Source organism: Amblyraja radiata, chromosome 37 (assembly GCF_010909765.2).
Source record: "Amblyraja radiata isolate CabotCenter1 chromosome 37, sAmbRad1.1.pri, whole genome shotgun sequence".
NCBI lineage: Eukaryota > Metazoa > Chordata > Chondrichthyes > Rajiformes > Rajidae > Amblyraja > Amblyraja radiata.
This window is the reverse complement of record NC_045992.1, coordinates 14,794,287-14,809,470: the sequence shown is the minus strand read 5'-3', so window position 1 is coordinate 14,809,470 and position 15,184 is coordinate 14,794,287. Positions and strand designations below refer to the sequence as shown.

Genomic DNA, 15,184 nt, shown 5'->3' with positions numbered 1-15,184 from the left:
TCTCAATGAACTGAGACTCTCTATGCTACACCACCTCAGCTCTGCGTGCTCTCTTGATTCTGCCATTAATGTTCAAAGGCAGGAGAAAATCAGTCCATCCATTTCTTGGCATGATGAGGTGCGGTTTAGACTTACTGCCTACGGGATTTGGGAACCTTAAAGGGCCGCCAAGTTTATATACAAAGTGTTGCTGAGGCTCACACTGCTCCCATCAAATATCTTGTCACAAAATGATAAGGCAATGCATGTTTTTCAGCTGCTCAGCAAGAATCAGAGTTCTAGGTTTACTTCCTGATCTGTGTATAGTTGGCAACTGCAGCCTTTGGTGAGGGAGAGGAAAACAAGTATGATTGTCTGCTCTTTTTCATTATCCAGTGACCATTGAAAGCTGATACTGGATCAGATTTGGCTCCAATTTAGCATAGGAAAATTCAACGAGGTAGAAACATCTCCTCAGTTACATTTGCAGCTGTGTGTGTCAGACACTTCCAAAATGTAATTCCTTAAAAGACAATGGAATGCACATTCAGTACAAGCAACCAAAGACAATTTTCTAGATCATTAACTTGCATATACTTGGACAAGGTACTGATGGAAAGATCTGTTAACCTATTGTTTGCAGGTCCATATGTGACCTCAACTTTAAAACATTCAGGGAAGGAGGTAAGAAAATAAGGCAGGTACACAAAATTGCTGGAGGAAACTCAGCGGGGCAGCAGCATCTATGGAGCGAAGGAATAGGCGACGTTTCGGGCCGAAACCTTCTTCAGACTGATGGGGGGTGGGGAAAGAAAGAAGGAAAAGGGGAAGAGGAGGAGCCCGAGGGCGGGCGGATGGGAGGGTGGGAGGGGAGGACAGCTAGAGGGTGAAGGAAGGGGAGGGGACAGCACAGGCTAGCCAAATTGGGGGAATTCAATGTTGATGCCATAGGGGCGCAAGGACCCCAGACGGAATATGAGGTGCTGTTCCTCCAATTTCCGCTGTGCTCACTCTGGCAATGGAGGAGACCCAGGACAGAGAGGTCGGATTGGGAATGGGAGGGGAGTTGAAGTGCTGAGCCACCGGGAGGTCATGTAGGTTAAGGCGGACCGAGCGGAGGTGTTCGGCGAAACGGTCGCCCAACCTACGCTTGGTCTCACCGATGTAAATTAGCTGACATCTAGAGCAGCGGATGCAGTAGATGAGGTTGGAGGAGATACAGGTGAACCTTTGTCGCACCTGGAACGACTGCTTGGGACCTTGAATGGAGTCGAGGGGGGAGGTGAAGGGACAGGTGTTGCATTTCTTGCGGTTGCAACGGAAAGTGCCCGGGGAGGGGGTGGTGCGGGAGGGAAGGGAAGAATTGACGAGGGAGTTGCGGAGGGAGCGGTCTTTGCGGAAGGCAGACATGGGGGGAGATGGGAAGATGTGGCGGGTGGTGGGGTCACGTTGGAGGTGGCGGAAATGGCGGAGGATTATGTGTTGTATTTGCCGGCTGGTGGGGTGAAAGGTGAGGACCAGAGGGACTCTGCCCTTGTTGCGTGTGCGGGGATGGGGAGAGAGAGCAGTGTTGCGGGGTATGGATGAGACCCTGGTGTGAGCCTCATCTATGGTGGCGGAGGGGAATCCCCGTTCCCTGAAGAACGAGGACATTTCCGATGCCCTGGTATGAAATGTCTCATCCTGGGAAACAGATGCGGCGTAGGCGGAGGAATTGGGAGTAAGGGATGGAGTCTTTACAGGGGGCAGGGTGGGAAGACGTGTAGTCCAGATAGCCATGTGAGTCAGTGGGTTTATAATGTATGTCGGTCAGGAGTCTGTCCCCTGCGATGGAGATGGTGAGGTCAAGGAATGGTAGGGAAGTGTCGGAAATCGTCCAGGTGTATTGGAGTGCCGGATGGAAGTTGGTGGTGAAGTGGATGAAGTCAGTCAGTTGTGTGTGGGTGCAGGAGGTGGCACCAAAGCAGTCGTCAATGTGAGAAAGAAAATAAGGCAATGGGTTTCAAAACCAAGATACCAATCTATAGTTTTGCACTATATACGGTACTGGCATTTATTTAAACAGAATTCTGAACATTTCTGTCGTCATTGTGCAATATGGAAAGACAACAGCAAAGCAAAATAAAGGTGCACTATATTCAAAGGAGGCTTGTCAGGAGCATTTCAATGTACATCACTTGTGAGGTTTCTTCCATGTTCTTCATCCTCCCCCACTCTCCCAAAAACAAAAATGGCACCACAAGTTACTGCAGTGTGAACTGACAGTGGAGTAGCAAGGTTGGCCATACTTATGGTGTCTCTGTAAATGGCAGGATGTGAAATCTTCTCAGCCAGACATGTTAGCAGTGAAATAGATAAAGAATGAAATGGGATAAATTAGTCATAATAAATAAAGATAAATAAAAATAGAAAGATTGGATTAAGGGACGAAGCAAACAAAAGCCAGATCATTTTCTAAAAAAATTAATTTAAAATACCTTAGGAACAACATATGATCTGCAAAAATGAAACTCCTTTACATTGTTCCTGTTCCAGACTGCAAGATTAAGGAACATTACCAAAAACACAAGTGTCATCTTAAAGGGGTCCTATATTGTTAAATACCAACTCTAGCTTTCTGCAACAGGTTTTATTTATGTTAATAACCTCTGTGACAATGACATGAAAGGCAAAGATTGGTTAATGAAGATTTGTTACTATAGTTGATTGGCATAATTTGGTGATTTGCAACCCAGACTGTATCTCTCCGTCATCAGAACTTGATCGATTGTCTCCAGCATCTTTGGTTTTCCCATTAACTCCAAGATTTTAATAAAGTTCAAGGTTTGCTGGGAAAATGAAGTAAAAAGATGCATTTATACAGCAATATAAATGGTTCATTTGACCCTTCGGATACTTTGTCTGCTTCCTAAAGGAGGAAAATCAGAAATCTAATCTTAATGTAGAAAATACAAATGTGTATTATAAGATTAACAGGTTTACAACCAATCCACTTGGTTATTTGTTCATCTTGGGGAACAGGGCAGGTCAATGTAATCACAACAATCCTTTAATTGGATGGAGAATTAACATTATATGGTTTTACTGAATGTTATGGTTCCCTTTGTTTATATTATATCATTCTAAGAAAACTATGCCTACATCATTTTACATCAAATTTTGGTGTGCTAAAAGATTGGATTATTTAATAACACCAAAGTGATTCCCCATCAAAAAAAAAACTGGTCAAGTTCAGTGTGAAGTGATTAGAATGGTCCACTCCCGAAGACAAGAACTAACACAGAACCCCAAAATAATTTAGCACAGCTAATGATACTTTGCTGCACAGCAGTCAGAAATGGACATCAGCCTTTACATGTAGACTCCCAACAGCAACCATGGAGGAGAAACAGGCTGCATGTTAGGAGAGAGCAATCACATGAATGCGAAAGGACATACAAGCTCTGCGCAACAAAATATAGCAAGAAGGTTCCGTAAATCCACCAGGACCATCATAAAAAAAGCCAGGCAGCACGTGACATACAGTAGTTGCCACCTCAAGGAGGGAGAATCCTGCATAATGGAGCAGTGTTGAAAGAAATTTTGGTGTTGTCATGATAAGTCAGGACGATCTACCGATCACTATTCCCCATGTAACCTGAAGAATGGAGATAGACACAAAAAGCTGAAGTAACTCAGAAGGACAGGCAGCATCTCTGGAGGGAGGGACGTTTCAGGTCGAGACCCTTCTTGAGATCCTCACCAGATATGTGTTTCAAGCAGAGGTCTGGATTATTTAAGTGAGGTCCCAAATAAAAGGAAATGCTGAGATGTAGCCTGTCCATAAAGTCATTGAAATAGGGATCCATTCATTCAAGAGTCAAGGGTGTTTTATTGTCCTATGTCCTGAAACAGAGCAATAAAAGTCTTGCTTGCAACAGTAGCAAAACAGGTTTGTAAACACAGAATTCAATAGATAACATAATAAACAAAAAAAGATTAAAAAACAATGTCTCATTTGCAAAAACAAAACAAAGCCAAAGTTCCTAGTCAAACCCAGGCAGTTCGTACTACGGAGTTTAATTAGAGTTTGTAGTATTCAGTAGCCTGATGGTTGTTGGGAAGAAACTCTTCCTGAACCTGGATGTTACCATCTTATTCACGTGATATAATAAGTACAGAGTGAGGACAAGTTCCGCCAGGCATAGGAGAGTGTTAGTTAAGGACAAACGATTGGGTCTCTGTTCAAGTAAGCTTTGGTTTTCTACAACCCAACGATATTAAAATTGATGTTTAAGAAAGAACTGCAGATGCTGGAAAAATCGAAGGTAGGCAAAAAAGCTGGAGAAACTCAGCAGGTGAGGCAGCATCTATGAAACGAAGGAATAGGCAACGTTTCAGGTCGAGACCCTTCTTCAGACTGATATTTAATTTGGGGCGAGGCAAAAATTGAGTCTGAAGAAGGGTCTCGACCCAAAACATCACCTGTTCCTTTTCTCCGGACATGCTGTCTGACTCGCTGAATTACTTCAATATTACAAGTGAATTCTCTAATTACAAGTTGTACCCATCCCTCTTTTTTCCCCTTGTCTCCAGGTACATGGATAGGGCACGTTTGGAGGGATATGGACCAAACACAGGCAGGTGGGACGTGTAGCTGGGACATGTTGGCACGCTGTGTGGGCAGTTGGGCCAAAGCGCCCATTTCCACACTGTATCACTATCACTCTAGATTTACATTTCACACCTTCCCTTTTCTGACACCTTTTCACTTTTAGCCTTTGCCACTATCTGCCTATCACCTCCCTTCACCTGCATCTATCTACCAATTTCTTGCCAGGCTTTGCCCCATCCCTCATCCCTCTTTTCCGGAGTTGTTCCGTCACTCCATCAGTCTGCAGAAACCTCATCAATTCATCCCCACCCCAAATGCTGTCTGCCCCGCTGAGCTCCTCCAGCACTTTGCTTTTTGTTAGAAATCTCAGCATCTGCAGTTTTTTTTTAAATGTCACCATGGCCAGGCTAGGTCATTGACGACCCAGGGGACACCAACGGTACCGGACCCACAGGGTGTCACGGGGAGATCACACCCTCCCTCAATCCCTCGCTCCCTGATCCCCGGGGAGATCGCTGAGCTCTCTCCCTCCCTCCACACCGAGTGCTGGTCCCCGACCCCTCAGGGAGATCTATCGACTGACCGCTCGCCCCGTCTCCCCCCCCCCCGTCTGTCCCCCGGGGGTGGTGGAGGTGGGGATGTGGGGTGGGGGGTGAGGTGTGGGATGGGGGTGAGGTGTGGGGTGGGGGGTGAGGTGTGGGGTGGGGGGTGAGGTGTGGGTGAAGTTGAGGTGGGGGGGTGAGGGCGAGGTGTGGGGGTAGGGGTGAAGTGTGGGGGAGGGGGGTAGGGGTGAAGTGTGGGGTGAGGGGGGGGTTGTGGGGGGGGGGTGGGGGTGGGGGGAGGTGGGGGGGGGGGGTGGGGGTGGGGGGGGGGGGGTGAGTGTGGGGGTGGGAGTGTGTGGGGGGGTGTAGGGGGGGGGTGGGGGGGGGGGGGGGGTGGGGGTAGGGGGGGAGGGGGGGAGGGGGGGGGGGGGTGAGGTGGGGGTGTGTGGGGGGGGGTGAGAGTAGGGGGGGGGGTGTGAGGTGTGGGTGTAGGTGAGGTGTGGGGTGGGTGTAGGGGGGAGGTGTGGGGGCGGAGGGGGTAGGGGCTGGTGGGGTGTGAGGTTTGGGTGTGGGTTTAGTGGGTTGAGGTGTGGGGGGGTTGAGGGAGGTGGGGGTGAGGTGTGGGGTGGTGTAGGGGGTGAGAGTGTGGTGAGTGAAGGGGTGGAGGTGTGGGGGTAAGGTGTGGGGTTCGTGTTGAGGTGAGAGTGGGGGGGGGTGAGGGTGAGGGTTAGGGGGGAGGGTGGGAGGTGGGGGGGGTGAGGGTAGGGGGTAGGGGGTGGGGGGGGTGAGGGGTGGGGGGTGTGGGTGTGGGGTTCGGGTTGAGGGTGAGGGGTGGGTGAGGGTGAGGGTGTAGGTGGGGGGTGAGAGACCGAGACGCGACCACCAGCGCCCTCGCCACCACCATCTTTTTCCCACCCGCCACAATGAGCGTCGTCTCACTCGACGGCAGCGGCTTCCGGCACATTCTGCTCCTCGCGCGGCGGCGGCGTCGTCGGCGTCACCCTGACTGGGCGCGCGCGTGCACGAGCAGGAACACACGAGCACGAGCGGCCGGGCTGGCGCGTGCACGACTGGCCGTCGGGAGCGAGGACGGCGGGAGTGTGGGAGAAGAGATCGGGGGAGGCCGGCGGCGGGTGTTTGCGGGCTAACGACAGGCGGAGCGGAGGGATTGTTTTATTCGGGAACTTAATAATAATAAAAATACTCCTGCAAGAGAAGAGGATCGTTTAACGGAGAAGGAGAAGGAGAGGATTGTTGTCGAGGAGGGGGAGAAGCAAGCGTCGCTCCGGTGAGTGTAGTTGGGAATTATTCCTCACACCCCCCCCTCCCTCCCTCTCCCTGACTTCTCAAAGCAAAGTGTGTGTCGGGTTTAAAGAGAAATAAATATGATGGGAGGAGGGAGATGGAGACGGACCTTTCTCCCTTCCTTTCCTTTCTCCTTCCCCTTCTCCATAGGCCCCCCTCCCCTCAGCCCCCCAGCCTGGTCTCGACCCGCCGGCTGCGGCCTTTCCCCCCTCCCGGCCTGCAGGGAGAACCGAGGGAATACAGAGCAGGCCGGGCACTGGGGCAGCTCCGCGTCGGGATCTGAGGCCAACGCTACTCCCAAGCCGCCTTTGAAACTAAATTAAACTGCGGCCGCCAGTGGGTAAAACGTAACCTAGATTAAACTTTCGAAATCGCCGTGGAAGTTCTCCTCTGGCGTCGGTACAGATTTTATTTTCGACGGTAGAACCCGTTTATAATTATTTTTCTACCCCCACTGCTTCTACCCGTGATCACGATGGGTATAGTTTAGCACAAACCAGTTTGATTGTTAAAACTGTGGCTTTCCGTGTGCATACAATACGTGCTCTGTGAGCCCATGCCCGATCTTGTTTTTCTTATGTTTGTGTTAAGAGGTGATGCAAAGATTTGGGTGTTCGGTGTGAACAGCGCTGTTTGTGTCATTGTTAGGAATGTGCTGCATTGGGACTGTTAACAAACACTTATTTTCTCTAAGTTTTGGACTGTGGATATTTAAAGGAGTCTAGATCAAATTTGCAGATTAAATTTGTCAAGTAAGGGATAAGATGTCTGTTTAATCTTAAGGTGTAATAACATTTTGAGGTCAAGATATCCATGAAGTGCTGTCAGAATGGGTATATAGCAGGCCACTTGGTGCAGTGATTGAAATGTTTAGGACACGGAGGTAATGACTTATTGATGCATAATTGCACTTCTACCATTTGGACGCAAGTTTTGCCAGGTTTGATCACGGAGCCTGCTGTGAGAAGGAAAAAAATAGTAGTGGTTCGAGTGCGTTTACTGCAAGGAAGCATCGTTCTTGATGAGCCGAGTTAAACTATCTTAACTCCATTAAATGTTCACATGATATGTGGTTAGAAATATTGTTGATAATGGAGATTTTGTGTAAGTTACCAGAGCAGTGGTTGTTGTCGCCCAAGGAGTTTGAAGGTGTGAAATTGAGTCCATGTTGAATTTTGTTACACACACATCTAAATTCTAAGACTGCCTTCCTTCCACATTATGCAATTAGAATTTGTTTGGATCTTTCGAGCAAGTAATCAATCAATATGTTTTGTCAGAGAATGATGGATTGGTGGAAAGAAACAAATACAAATCAACTTGGTGTTTAAAAAATTCTGGAAAAAAGTATCAATAAACCCATGTGTCTCTAGGAGTGTATTTTTAAATTTGTGACCTGTTTTGTAATTGTATGTTGTGAAAGTGTGTAACTCTTGGAGCACTGATGTTTATAGAAGGTATTACACCACTGCAAGAAAGCTACAAGTGGTGCTTGTAATTTCAGATTTCAATAATCATTACAATTGTTTTTAAAGTCAAGTCTAATACCTTGTGTTAGTTTGTTTGCTTATTTTTAAATTCAGTTATATGTCCACATTTGATACGTTTATCTATTGATCAGGGATTGTTGCAGTAAAGAGAAACAATATTTCACTAGAAGCATTCATAGTTTTGGCTTGTGCCGTTATTTAAAGAAATAAAACGCGTTGTCCTTGATATGCTCTGCAACACATGGCTGATCCTATAACTCAAGTATATTATCCAACCCAATTGCTATCCAACCCTATTACTTGATCCTCTGATACTAAAACGTCAGTCAGTCCTGGCCTTGGATGCAGTCAACAATTGAACATCTATGGATTTTTTGCGAAAAATTGTTCCAAAGATTTAAAGCTCTCAAAACAATGAACTTTTCCATCTCAATTTGTGAGCAGATCCTAGTTCCTGATTTTACAGCCTGAGAAAGGAGCTCATCAACATCATTCCCTTTTACAATCTTGCATGTTTTTTTGACATCCCCTCATTTTTCTAAACTCGAGTGACTAACAGTCCTCTCTAATCTTTCTTCATTGGGCAATGCCCTCAACCCTGTCAAGTTCAAGTTTATTGTCATGAGCACAAATACAGCGATGAAAAATCTTGCTTATCACAGGCGCAGACAAACACACAAAACCAAATTATACATAGATTACACAAAATTTAAAAACATATATTCATGCAAAAACAGTTAGAAAAGAAAGACAAACCAAAAAACATTGGTTGGTTCAATAAACTGATAGTTGTAGGATAGGAGCTGTTCCTGAACCTGTGGTGTGGGGGCTTCAGGCTTCTGCACCTTCTTGAAGACCATGGTGCGAGTCCATGATCATGGATGCTGCATTCTTGAGGTAGCGCTTCATGTTGATGCTGTCAATGGAGAGGCAGGCTGTGCCTGTGATGGACCGGGCTGAGTCTGCCACTCTCTGCAGCCTCCTGCGTTCCCGTGTGTTGGAATTGCCCTACCTGGCCATGATGCAAACATCATGGATGATCATACAGCTTGGCGTTCATCGCTATCATCCCCTCTGAATACGTTCTATTGTACAACTGCAAACATTTGTTAGCGTATTCAGTGACATAGTGAATCTCTTTAAACTAAGAATGTAGAGGTGCAAGTGAGGTGGTAACACCCAATAATTTTATGCTGCTAACTCTTTCCACCACAAACCCACTAATAAAAACTGGCACATGGTCTCCCCATTTTCCCTTTCTGAAGTCCATGATTAGTTGCTTTGTTGTTGACATTAAGCAAGAAGTTGTGGCACCATTCAATCAGGTGTTCTATCTCTCTCCTGTATGCTGATTCATCATCACTGGTGATCCCCAACCACAGTGGTGTTGTTGGCAAATTTATAGATGGTGTTGGAGCTGTGCTTAGCCACACAATCATGGGTGTAACAAGAGTCGAGCAGGGCACTAAGCGCACAGCCTTGATTTACACTATATTAATGGTCCGTGAGGAGGAGATGCTGATCCACAATGATTGAGGTCTGCCGATAAGATGTTAAGGATCCAGTGCAAAGGGAGGTACAGAGACCCAGGCCTTGAAACCTGGTTATGAATGCAGAGGAGATGATAGTATGGAATGCCGAGATGTATGATGAACATCAGCCTGAAATATGCGTCCCAGTCATCATTCAAGTGAATCCAAGTTGAGTCACCACCAACATAGAGATGGAAACTGCACACAAATGCCACAAAAGCATAGGATAAATGTGAGACTTTCCAAATCTAGTATTCCTAGCTGCTTGCATTAAAGGTCAATTGCCATTTGTCTTTCTAATTGCTTACTGTACTTGCGTATTTACTTTTTGCATCTTATGAACTATTAAAAATAGAAGTAAAATGCACGCTATTCTAGTATTTTAGACAAATGTTCTATCTCTTTGATATCTGTTCATTGGTGAATTGTTAAATGTTGCTAGTGGCAGAGTTATTAACAATATGTTGCAGATCTTAGATTGTTCTTTTTGATTTTGATGTTGTGGTAAGTTGTGCTGCCAAAATAAAATAAATGGCAATTTAAAAATAAAAAGGGAAACTATGAAAATATACAGCAGCTCTGTCAACAAACTGAAAATGCAAAGACACAACGAAAGATGTTCACCAAAGCATTCTAGCTTTATAGGTGTAAATCAGTTTATTTCTGTTTGGCTTTGATCTCTGATCTAAGCATTCTGTTTCTTTTCTGGTAGCAGCTGGTTATAAAATGTAGCAGTATTATGCCTCAAAACAGTGGGTAAAATTAGAAAGCATTTCTCCTCCCTGTTTGGCACTTAAGATACAGTTGCGTAATTATTTACTGAATTAGCATCAAAAAATGCCCGTGCTATTGACCTAAAGATCTGTTGGCTCATCTGAAGTTCAATCTCACCATGGCAGATAGGAACCCATACTTTGAATAATTAAATAAATAAATATGAAGTGACCAAAAATCAGATGTGGTAAGCTTTAAACTAAAAGATTGTCATAAAAGCCCAATTAATGTCCTTCAGGGATATAAATCAACCAAACCTATATGGTCTGGGCTATACATGTCTCCAAGCCCATCAAAGTAATTGATTATTAATTGTTCAGGTAGACCATTCAATTCAGGAACAATAGGAAATGGGCAATAAAAGCTGTCCGAGCCTGTGATGTCCACATCTCTTCAATTTGACGGGCTGCACCCAGTTGATTGACAACTTGTGGTTCTGTAGGAATACTGGTACATCTGACCTTGCATTCTGCCTCTCGCCTCTTCAGTGAGCCCAGAAACTGAGCACTGCGATTTTGAGGAGAGGATTGGATGCAAGGTGAAGAAAAATATTTATTTTGTTTAACCTCTTAAATACAGTTCAAAATATATCAACAGCAACTCAAATGAGTTAAAGGTTTCAAAAGCTCTTTTGGACAGCAGTAGGATGCAAGTTGCAGTTTGCTTTATCTTGCGGGATACCTTCTGGATGGAGAGGGTTGCTCTAATCAGCTCTCTCGGCAGCAGCCCATTGTCATCACAAGTCTTGGCGCCAGATTGGGTCTAGTATTATCCATAGTTTCAATGATTTTGTCCGAAAAGAAATGAGTACGTTTGGTGAAAACTGGTTTGGACTTAGACCCACGCTGCCTGTACCTACTGAACAATACTTATTTACAGAAAATATATTAGTGGTGAAGAGTAGCGAGTGAATAGGAGAATGGGCGGAACAGATGTTGGCATGGCAGAAATCAAAATAAATAATAACTATTCTAGTGATTGAAATGGTGAAGTTGGTGTGGGACATACATGGCTTAAATATCAAACCAAATTTAAGTCTTGTTAATTGAAATGCTTCATATCATTTGTGTATATATAATTTTGTTGTTCCCTTTGTGAAATTAGGGGTAGAAAATGATCTCTTGATTCTAATAGGCCTTTTGAAATTGCAGTGGTCTCTCATTGTCCTATATTTATTTCTGTATTAAAAAAATATTTATTTCATTTTTTGCTTAACTAATTTCATTGGGCATTCAACTTCATTTGAATGCAGTCCCAATAATTGACCCCCTTCAAATGATCTATATGTGGCTTTATTACCATACTTCAATAATTTTCTAAATACTGTTCCATAATATCTATGGGTTCTGAAGGTATACATATATGCCCTGTGAAATGATCCAAACAACACATTAAATAAATAAATGCCATTTTTTACGAGAGGTGGGAGCGGGACATCCTAGTAACCCACTGAGTTCCTCCAGCATTTTGCTTTGCTCAAGATTCCATCCAGCATCTGCAGTTCCTTGTGTCGCCTGTAAAACAGTATTGGTTTGGTTGCTGTATTATTGTTATGTTTACTGAAATACAGTAAAAAACGTTGTTTTGTGTTCCATTCATTCTGATCATACCATTGGCCATGTACTTTCTGCCTGACAGGAGAGGGAAAAGGAGAGTATGACTGGCGTGCGAAGGGTCCTTGATTACGATGGCTGCTTTCCTGAGGCAGCGGGAATTGCAGATGGAGTCAGTAGAGGGGAGGCTGGTCTGCATGATGGACTGAGCTACATTCACAGTTCTCTTCAATTTCTTGCAGTCCTGAGCAGAGCAGTGGCCGTGCCAAGCGTCTGGATAGGATGTTTTATTTGGCACATTTTTTAAAAAGTTGGTAAGAGTCATTAGGACATGCCAACCTTCCTTAGTCTTTGAGAATGTGGTTGGATCAGGACAAATAGTTGAAGTTTAAACCCAGAAATTTGAAGCGCCTGACCCTCTTCACCTCAGCATCGTTGATAAAGTCAGGGAACTACATTCTGTTTCCCGAAGTTGATGCGCAACTCCGTCATTTTACTGACGAAGACGGAGATTGTTGTCCTGGTTCAATTCCACCAACCTTCTTCCTGTACTCTGTCTAACTGTTGTCTGAAATCCAGCCTACTACTGTGCTGTCATTGTAGGTGGAGGTGGAGTAGAATTTGGCTACAGAATCATGAATGTGTCGGAGTATAGTAATGAGCTGAGTGCACAGTTTTGCAAGGCACCAGTGTTCAGAATTATCATGAAGATAGACACAAATTGCTGGAGTAAATCAGCGGGACAGGCAGCGTCTCTGGATAGAAGGAAAGGGTGGCGTTTTGTTTGAGACCCTTCTTCAGAATTATCATGGAGGATATGTTGTTGCATATCCTTACTGATTGCGGTTTGCAAGGCAGGAAGTTGAGGACCCTGTTGCAGAGGGGGGGGTGGGGGGGGTGCTGTGTCCAAGGTCCTGGTGTTTGGAGAAGATATGAGATCGACGAGATTTGGTTTCTAGTTTTGTGTGAGTGAGGCCACAAGGAATAATTCCCTTGTTTTTAAAATGGTGTCATGGAATCTTTTAAGCGCAGATAAAGTAAAGGAACAGATGGAATCTCCATTTCACATTTTATCGAAAAGACAGCAGCTTTAATATTGCAGAACCTGCCAGTATAGCGTTGGAGCAGAAATCTGATTTATTATGTGCAAGTCTGGAGTGGGATTGAACTCATTGCCTCCGTGTTGGGATGAGAGTATTATCAACAGCCACAGATAGGCACAAAAAGTTGGAGTAACTCAGCGGGACATGCAGCATATCTGGAGAGAGGGAATGGGTGAGGTTCGGGTCGAGACCCTTCTTCAGATTAGGGTTAGGGTCACTGAGCCACAACTGACAGTGAAACTTCACCAGTATATTTATAGTTATTTTTTGAAATGCCAACTGCTGCAATAGAAGAGATCTGTCCTGGGGCAGCCCATGTTGGTGTGCCATGTCAGAAGTTCAGCAGTTTTTTGTTCCAACTGTGATCATTCATCATCACGGTCCTGCCATTTAATTAAAACCAGTTCTGGAGACTGTTTTCAATGAAATGGAACCAGTATTTCAAACGCGTTGCTTTTTAAAACCACATAGTGGAACCTGGAAGAGAAAATAACGTTTAAAAACAAATCAATGGCATCAGGAAAATATAGAGAAAATAAAATTAGAAGAACAGATGGGAGAATAGAAGAACTGGATGAGCAGAATGTAATTTAAAAAAAATTAATTGCTCTAACCCGCTAATAATTATATTCATTTAATTGAGATCACCTCTTGAACTTTGAAACACTTGCAAATGTAGGTCCGTTCTAATCCATCTTTCTTCAAAGACAGCCTCTTTGTTCCAGGCATTAACTTGATGATTTCTTTTCTCGCTTTGGCCCCATTTAAGTAGAAAAATCCTTCCATTGGTAAGGATGCTCAAAATAATTCTCAAGTTATTTTAGGTGGGTGAACAGAGCTTTGTGATGGCTTTTCTATTGAAAAATTGTGATAATTCATATTTTCCTCCATTGTAGATCCTTCCCAATTATCTTAACTGGTCTGTACTCCATAGCTGCCTCTTTGATGCATGCTTAATACTTTTTTATCAATGCAACTTCAGATATATTTTAAGCAATGCATTAATGATATATTTGTAGAAATTTCCTTTTTTTTTGTGTCCATTTTAAAAAAATGTCAAAACCCAGGTTATAGTGGATAAAAATATAACACGAAAGAAAAAACCTTCATTATATTTATTATTTTATAAAGACTTTCCTCTTGTAAAATTGTGCATATAATAGTGTCATTTGTTTGCGCCCTTCCTAGAGAATTAGCCGTGAAGGGAATTGCTTGGCATTTGAGCTTCAAACTCTTGAGCTGTCCGACAATTCAGACTCCACAATTAGGAGACAGATGAGCAGGTTCAGATGCAGAGTTGTTGATGTTTATTTGTCTTGAGCAGCTTTGGAGATGGGGGGTGGGTGCATATTCAGTATCCCAAGCTCCCAGCTGTGTATTCACTTGTATTCCACCCACCTCATTACATTTTCTATTAGATTACCAGACTTATTATAACATTCATTTTTTCATTGATTTACATCCACTTTGAAATATGTTTTTATGTAATTGTAAATTACTGATGGCACAAAATGGAACGGATAATTCCCAATTCCTAATGCACCTAATTGGTGTAAATTAGGTTAAACGAGCTAATTCGGTGAACCTATAAAAAAAATGCAGAAATCTCAAATGCAGAAAAATGAATCACTCAAACTTTATTCTTGAACTAGACATCTGACACTTTGCTCCCTTCAAAGTTGCTGGTACACATTATAAAGCTGAGATCCAACACATTCTTGAGTATGGAAGATAGACATTAAAAGCTGGAGTAATTCAGCGGGACAGGCAGCATCTCTGGAGAGAAGGAAGAAGGGTCTCTACCCGAAACACCACTTATTCCTTCTCTCCAGAGATGCTGCTTATCCCGCTGAGTTCCAGCTTTTTGTGTCTATCTTCCGTTTAAACCAGCATCTGCAGTTCCTTCCTACACATTCTTGAGTACTCTGCTAGATACACCTTGCCATCCTGCAAATACCTTGCTTATTCCTCTTTCTCTTAATCTTGTTAATAATATTCAATCTATATAATAGTACTTCCCAATCCTATGAGGTCCATGTGTTGTTTGCACTTTCCTGTGTGACACCTTCTCACTTCCCTTCTGTAAATCCAAATGTATGCATTGGATTTCTCTTGCCCAAATAATTTGAAATGATTTTTCGGTTTCAAGTGAAACAGCCAAATTCCCGAGATTATATTCCTTTAAAATTAATATGAGAATGAATGTAAATCTTACCAGCAGGGATTATTAAAATCAGATTTAGTAATACCCATTCATAATTCCCAGAGTTTTTTGAAGGGTAAATTGATTTTAAAAGCATTGATTTCTTCCA

The 15,184-nt window shown here is 43.7% G+C and overlaps 1 protein-coding gene across 4 annotated transcripts in view; it reads left to right on the top strand.

The window, feature by feature from the left end:
* Positions 1-6,181: 6,181 nt before the first annotated feature.
* Positions 6,182-15,184, top strand: part of bmpr1a (bone morphogenetic protein receptor type 1A) — a 169,267-nt gene continuing 160,264 nt past the window's right edge. For 3 of the 4 annotated variants that reach the window (XM_033012672.1, XM_033012669.1, XM_033012671.1), the window contains exon 1: positions 6,200-6,403. The gene's annotated coding sequence lies outside the window, so the exon portion shown is untranslated. Of the gene's footprint in view, positions 6,404-15,184 lie in introns of all 4 variants that reach the window. The other variant, XM_033012670.1, reaches the window with a different exon arrangement.